Source organism: Pteronotus mesoamericanus, unplaced genomic scaffold (genome assembly GCF_021234165.1).
Source record: "Pteronotus mesoamericanus isolate MK-2021 breed Mesoamerican mustached bat unplaced genomic scaffold, CSHL_Meso_final contig_639, whole genome shotgun sequence".
Lineage (NCBI taxonomy): Eukaryota > Metazoa > Chordata > Mammalia > Chiroptera > Mormoopidae > Pteronotus > Pteronotus mesoamericanus.
Genome location: NW_026555223.1, coordinates 1,554,055 through 1,562,096, shown reverse-complemented (window position 1 = coordinate 1,562,096; position 8,042 = coordinate 1,554,055).

Genomic DNA, 8,042 nt, shown 5'->3' with positions numbered 1-8,042 from the left:
GAAGCTTCTGCATGGCCAAAGAAAACATCAGCAAAATGAAAAGGGAGCCAACCATATGGGAAAATATATTTGCCAATGATACATCAGATAGAGGTTTGATCTCCAACATGTATAAAGAACTCACATGACTCCACTCCAAGAAGACAAATGATCCAATCAAAAAATGGACAAAAGACCTGGGCAGACGCTTTTCCAAGGAAGAGCTACAGAGGGCCCAGAGACATTTGAAAGGATGCTCAGCATTACTAGCCATCAGAGAAATGCAGATCAAAACCACAATGAGATACCACATCACACCAGTCAGAAGGGCCATCATAAACAGATCAACAAACAACAGGTGCTGGCGAGGCTGTGGAGAAAAGAGAACCCTAGTACACTGTTGGTGGGAATACAGACTGGTGCAGCCACTGTGGAAAGCAGTCTGGAATTTCCTCAAAAAGCTAAAAATGGAACTGCCTTTTGATCCACTGATTCCCCTGCTGGAACTGTACCCTAAGAATACCAAAACGCCAATTCAAAAGAACCTATGCACCCCAATGTTCATAGCAGCACAATTTACAATAGCCAAGTGTTGGAAGCAGCCTAAATGCCCATCAGTAGATGATTGGATCAAAAAATTATGGTACATTTACACAATGGAATACTACGCAGCAGAAAGAAAAAAAGAACTACTGAACTTCGCGACAGCACAGATGGAACTAGAGAGCATTATGCTAAGCGAAATAAGCCAGGGGGCGAAAGACAAATATCATATGATCTCATCTGTAAGTGGAACCTAACCAACAATACAAAGATGCAAGGAAAATAAGACCAGCAACACTGAAGAAAAAAAAGAAAGAGAAAAGAAACCAACAGAGACAAGAGGGAAGGAGGGAGGGGTGGGCGGGGAAAAGGAAGGGGAGGGGCAAGTTAAGGAACATATAAGCAAGGACTCATAAACAAACCCAAAGTGAGGAAGGATTGAGGGAGGGAGAGGGGTGTGGGGGGTAGGGGAAAGTTGTGGGGGTAGGCAGAGACAAATGTATTTGAAAAAAATAAATTAATTAAAAAAATTTTCCAGAATGCATATACTGGGTAAAACAGAGGAGATTTTCTCATTGTTCATCATTTTGTTCTTTGGCCAATACAGTGTGACTAACTGTTTTCACGTGTGGTAGTTCAGACAGCGTTCTTGAAGATTCTGCCCCTGTTACAGACCCATAAACCCCATCATTATGTCTTGCAGTGTAATCAGACCTGAATCTTTCACAATTGTATTACAAATAACTTACTTCTTATTCTTCCCTTATATTACAGTAAGAACATTATCTTGATTAAAAATTTTTTGTATGTGGGTATGTTATATTATCTATAAATTTTATTTCAAGGTAGTAAAAGGAGCCTATAAAATATTTATTATAACAATAATCTGTGGTGATAAATATCAGAATAGCAGTTATCCCATGGGGTTGGTGGTGAGAGGATTGACTGCAAAGAGGCACAAAGGAACTTTCTGGAGTGATGGAAATGTCCCTTACCTTGACTAGGGTGGTATACTATTGTCAAAACTCATCGAACCACACATATAAAGTGAGTGCATTTCATTGTCACTTGAATGTAAAGTATACCTCACTCAAGCTGAAGAAAACATGAACTTAAAAATATCTGAAAAGAAAAATTAAAGAATACATACAATCAGAGCTCGGTTCTTGAACAATTTGGTTCTCAACCAAGTTGTTCATGAAAAAAATGTCTTGGTTGTCTAACAAAACTTTGGGCGTTGATTCTCTACCCAACGACCCTTTCATGCTGATAAGTATGTGATCAGTCACGCATCTCTCCGTTGACAAATGACAGAAATTCAGTTTTTAAACAAATCGCTTCTGGAACAGCCTTCCAGGACAAACTAAGTTCAAGAACCGAGATTCCACTGTGTATGTTATAGAAACAAGACATTGGACCTCCTAAGATCTCAGCCAGTGCTGCCTGTGGACAGTGCTGCAGTGTGAATCCTACGCAAGGTATACAAAACTTTCAAATAAGTAACAGATGCACAGCTCCTCTGGATTAGGTGTTGTCCTCAAACCAAAGGATTGCTGGTTCAATCCCCAGTCAGGGTACACGCCTGGGTTGTGGATTTGGTCCCCGTTGGGACATGTACGAGAAACAACAGATTGAAATTTCTCTCTCACATTGATGTCTCTCCCTCTCCTTCTTCCCTCCCTTCCCGTCTCCCTCTAAAACAAACAAACAAACAAATAAATAACAGATGCACAGACATGTGAGTGTACTGGGTTGTGATGTGAATACTTCTGGTTCTGAATTATAGGCAAGAAAGTTTGAAAACCACATTCTAAAATAGGAGTCACTGGATGTTCAAAATTATCAACTGTCTTTTGGCATAATATCCACTCAGGACAAAGGTTTCAAATGATGGTGTCTGTCACATAGTTTTCTTGATAACCTCTGATTCTTTTACAGCAATGTTATTGAATGTGATCACGTCACCTGTCTTTACCTGAGAAACCTGCCAGTCAGGAGCTTGTGTTTGCAAGAGGATTAAATGTGGTAGCTTTAGTCCTCATAATGGGAATCACAGGGAAGGGAGAAAAAGGATGGTGGGCTAAGAAATCTAAATCTTCGCTTCTCATATGGAATGTCTATATGTGATCAATCCAGAATTAACACTAACAAAATGAGAAAAATACAATTTGTATCACATATTAAGGGCCAATTTTCTTAATATGTATATAAATTTCCCACAAATCAAGAATAAAAAGGACAATCTCATAGGGAAAAATGCTCACAGAATATGAACAGAGAGTTCTTAGACAAAGAAATAAATGTGGCCCTTCAATATATGAAAAAATAGAAGACATGACTTGAAGTAAAACAAATACAGATTGAAACAACATTGAGATATCCTTGTTTAATAAAGCAAATCAGTAAACACAAAAAGATTGGCAACACCTTGTATTGGCAAGACCCCAGGGGGAAGGACATAGATTGTTGTTGGGAGAATCAATGGGTGCAATCTCTCTGGTGGACAGTCTGTGACATCCGACAGCAGTAGAAATGCACCTACTTTCTGAACCAGAAATTCATGTGTAGGAGAGTGGCACATGCACAATACAAAAAGATGTGTGTATGAGGTTCTTCACTGTGATACTCTGAAATAGCAAAATGTAGGGACCAACCAAAATGTCCCTCAGTAGGGAATTGGGTAAATAGTCATGGTACTCCCAAAACAGCATAATGTGCATCATGAAAAGCAAATCTATCAATAGTTTGTCACTGTCAGCAATGACCTCTGTGTTGCTAAATTCAGAGTTCAATTTTTTTAATAAGCTTGATCCACCAGCAGCATTTGGCATGGTTAAGCAACTCATCCTTCCTTTTTAATTTGGCTTTCAGGATAGTATGCCTGTTGGTTGTTCCTTCTCAGTCTCTCAAGCCTTGGTTCTTAGTCCTGACCTTTTCCCATTGGTGTTCACAGCTAGTCTCATGGCCTTAAATACTGCTAATAAACCATTGGTTCTCAAATCTCTCTCCCTAGCCTGATCTCTCACTTGAACTCCAGACTCTTCATCCAACTGCCTATTTGACATCTCCATTTGAATGACTAATAGGCATCTCCAAATGAATACATTGAAAACTGAATTCTTGATTTCCTTACCCAAGTCTTTCCCTCTGCCTTATCTCAGTGAAAAGTGACCCATCCTTCTGGTTGTTCAAGCCAAAAACATTGGGATTGTCCTATATTCTTCTTTCTCTATCATTCTCTACCTAATTTGACAACAAATTCTGTCAACTCCACCTTAAAAATCTATTCAAAACATGATCACATCTCAGCACCTCCTGTCCCCCCAAGTCCTGTCCACTTGTCTCCTGCTTGGGACCATCTCAGCAGCCTCCTCACTAATCATTCTAGTTTTATCGGTCTTCTCCTTGTATCCACCAGAGTTGATAAAAAATAGACCTTCCCAGGATATGTTACTATAAAACTTCAAAACTCTGGGGAAAAAAGATTTAACAAGCTTTGGGATGGGTGGGTAGTGACAAATTATAATCATTATCATCAACTACAACAACAACAACAGCAAAGGAACAAGAAACAGAAAGGGTTTAGATCTTTCAAGAACAATACAACCAACAAGAAGATAAGGCAGCAATGCCTTCAAAATTCTGAAGGAAATTACTTTCTGTCCCTGAATTTTATAGTCAGCCAAACTATCAGTCAAGGAAGTTGAAGACATTTTCTGATATGCACACTTTCAAAAATTGACCTCCTGAGAAAGCTTTCTTAAGAAACTACAGGATGTGTTGCCCCCAAATAGGAGCCTCACCAAGAAAGAGGAAGAATTGGGGGACCTGACAAAGGAGAGAAGTTTGGGGAATCCCCAGGGTGATGAAAATTCCAGTGTGCCAGCTGAGTATCAAGGTTAGAGGTCAACCAGCCCAGATAGGACCATGTGACTCAAGGGACAGTAATGCTGAGGGCTGTCATCACCTGCAAGCCTATTGCCATTATACTGTTTTGTTTTGTGTTGATTTTTAACCTGAGAAGTTAATGGCTGGGGGAACGTGAGCCACATTCTTGTCTGTGCTTGATTTGTTTTGACCATGATGAAGATCCTGTTCTCCCTTCATGACCAGTTGCTGGATCCGCCGAGTATGCTCACTTCTCCTTCAGTAAATGTGCTGCTTGGCTCCCACTTGGAGGAGCTTTTGGGAGGCTGGGGCATTCTCAGAAGTGGAAAACGCAGAGCTGATCACATTCCTGCTGGCCATGCAGAACATCACCCATATTTCTGCCCTGACAGCTACTCTCATTTGTGGTTAGCCACGTGCTTTCCAGGATTCTCTCATGCCCTCACCCACTCAATTCACCAGAAGGGGTTTGCATAGACTCTCTGATCAGCTTATACCAAATTGTGACCTGGAAACAGTTCTCCTGGGGCTTCTGCTTAAGATAGATGGCTCTGGTTCTCTAATCAGGTTTTAAAGACTCAACCATATAGTGGAAAACAGATAAAATCCAAATAAAATCTGTAGTCTAATTAATAGTATTGTGCCAATGTAAATTTCTTAGTTTTGCCAAATGCACCATGGTTTTGTAAGATGCTAATATGAGGGGAAAACTGGGTAAGGGTTATACTGGAACTTTCTGTACCACATTTGCAGCTTTGCTGTAAATCTAAAATAATTCCAAAATAAAAATATTAGAAAGAAAACTCAATCATTACATATAAAGGTTACAGGAAACTTGGGTGGGACACACAGGCAGGGCTAAGGTACTGGTAATGATTGTGTTCTTCACCTAGGTGATAAATGTACAGGTTTTTAAGTTGTTATTCTTTAAGCTGCACATACGGTTTTATACTCTGCCCTATCTTGTATGAAACATAATACAACATTTGGATAATGTCTTACACAATGCCTAGTTGTAATCTACTACCACTAACGATACTCCCAGCCAGTGTGAACACACACATCACAGGCATTTAGTTCTGTGTTCTCAGGGGAAAATCCTCCGCTCCAAAACAAAACCAGCTCCCTAACGGCTCTCTCATTTCTTGAGCGTGTGTTTCATGTTTTTGCTGTTCCTTCTTATAGTATGAACAAATTTCTCATGGTAACTGCGGTCCTGGATATAATAATATGTATTTTTAAGGATCCTAAATGCAAGCTAACCATATTCAGTGGCTTTCTTTGTTCTCAGATTTTAACCTCAACTTAAGCTCTATCCAAACCACTGTTGAGTGATCAACTCCAAAACTTTAAGAAAAACAAGTCGTTTGTGTGGTGGCTTGCCCAGACACAGAAACTTTATGCTTGACTTTCTTCATCCATGAAATGGGTATAATAAAATCTCTACCTCATAGTCTTGTTACAGACATGCGTAAAGCACTAAGAATGGCACCTGGCACACACTGACTGCACAAGAAGTGTTTTTTATTAAAAAAATGACATTTGAAGAGTTTTTTAAAGGTAATTTTACATAACTCCTGCTTTTAACAAATATTGACTTAAACTCCTCCCCCACTCCTCAACGTGACTTCAACAAAAATGTAACCAAACAACAAATAGCTGGGCAAATACTGATGGCTCGCATTTGTTGAGGGTCTACTCTGTCCCAAGCCTCAGCCCTGGATCTTACAGAGCCTCACTCCCATCCTATGGCTGGATGGTGTTAAAGATGTTGCTGGACTTGAGGCCTGAAATCTAGGATATGATTGTAGATGTCTCTGGGTGGAGGGATGAATTGGAGACAGTGGAGCTTAGTGGTTAAGGCTAGAGGCAGAGGGCCCTTAGGATGAATCCCAGCTCTTCTGCTTGCTAAGTGTGATCTCAGGTACATGACCTTACTTCTCTGAGCCCCAGTTTCCTCTTCTAGAAAGTGAGGAAATGAGGGGGTTTGTATGGAATCCACACAATCACACTCATGCTACTTGACACATAGTGAGCATCCAACTGGTCGTGGCTGTGATTATGAGGATGAGGCCTCAGGTGGGCGGGAGACTGAGTGTTCAGGGGGCTGCCCTGGGTCTGTCATAGGAAGCTTCCATATGCAAGATGGTGAGTCGCCTTTCCTTCCTGCCATAATTTGAGGCAGGGTGGAATCATCCAGGAGGTGAACTGTACCCTGGGCCTGCCCCTCACCTTTGGTGGCTCACAAGTCCCCTGACATGTGACACCATAGTCAGGATGAAATCATGGCACCCAAATGTTGGGATAAGAGGAAATGGATCTCTGCTTGCCTCTTCCTCCCAATCTCAAATTCTTGGATCCAGCACTTAGCCGGGTTCCTTCTGAAGCAACAGGGCCCCTGAGGGTGGGCACTGGCCATGTAACCCTCAGTCATGAAGGTTGTATAGAAGCCGAGAGTGGGTTCATGCTTTCAATAGTCAGTAGGGCCCTGGCTGGTGTGGCTCAGTGGACTGAACACCGGCCTGTGAACTGAAAGGTTGCTGGCTCGATTCCCATCAGGGCACATTCCTGGGTTGTGGGCCAGGTACCTGCTTGGGGGTGTGCAAGAGGCAACCAATCTGAGATCACATCGATGTTTTTCTCACACATCAATGTTTCTCTCCCTCTCTTACTCCCTCCCTCCTCCTTCCTCTAAAAATAAATAAAACAAATCTTGAAAAAAAAGGACTCATTCACGTGTGCAATCATTTAACAAATCTTTATTGTGCACCTACATGTGCCAGACAGGCAAGCTCCCTGCCTCCCTGAAGGTGACAGTCATGTGGGAAGTTAGACAATAAACATAACGCATAAGCAAATACTATGGTCTGTTAGGAGGTGATGAATGCCATGTGAAAATACTGGGCAGGGTAAGCTCAGGGCAGCAGTTGGCAAACTGCCTGCAGGTCAAGTCCAGGCCATTATTCCTTCCTGTATAGCTCCCAAGCAGAGGTTTTTACATTTTTAATATTTGGGAAATCAAGAGAAAAAGATTTTGTGATGCATAAACTTTACACGAAATTCACATTTCAGTGTCCATAAATAAAGTTTTATTGGAACACAGCCAGGCTTACTGGATTACATATTGTCTGTGGCTGCTTTTGTGTTATAACCACAGAGTTCAGTAACTGTGACAGACACCATATATAGCCCACAAAGCCTAAACTATTTAACATCTTGTCCTTCACAGAAAAAGTCTGCAGACCTCTCTCTGGCTTGGGGATTGGGAGTGATATGTGAAGGTGGATTGCAATTTTGTTTATATTAGAAAGTCAAGAACAGCCTCTCTGAGAAAGTGACGTTTGGGTAAAGGCTAAAGGAGAGAGAGAGGGAACCTAGTTGGCATCGGGGGAAGAATATTCCAGGTAGTGGAACAGCCTGTGAAAGGGCCCCTGAGATAAGTATGTGTCTGCTCTGTTCAAAGCCCCTGTTCCTGCAACAGAGTAAGCAAGGGGGTGAGTAGTGGGAGATGAGGGCAGAATGGTGACAGGGACAGATCATGTGGGATGGGCCATGGGCAGGACTTTGTCTTTTACCCTGAGTGAGATGGAGCCACTGAGGTCTCTGGGGAGGACAGGATCTAACTCAGGCAT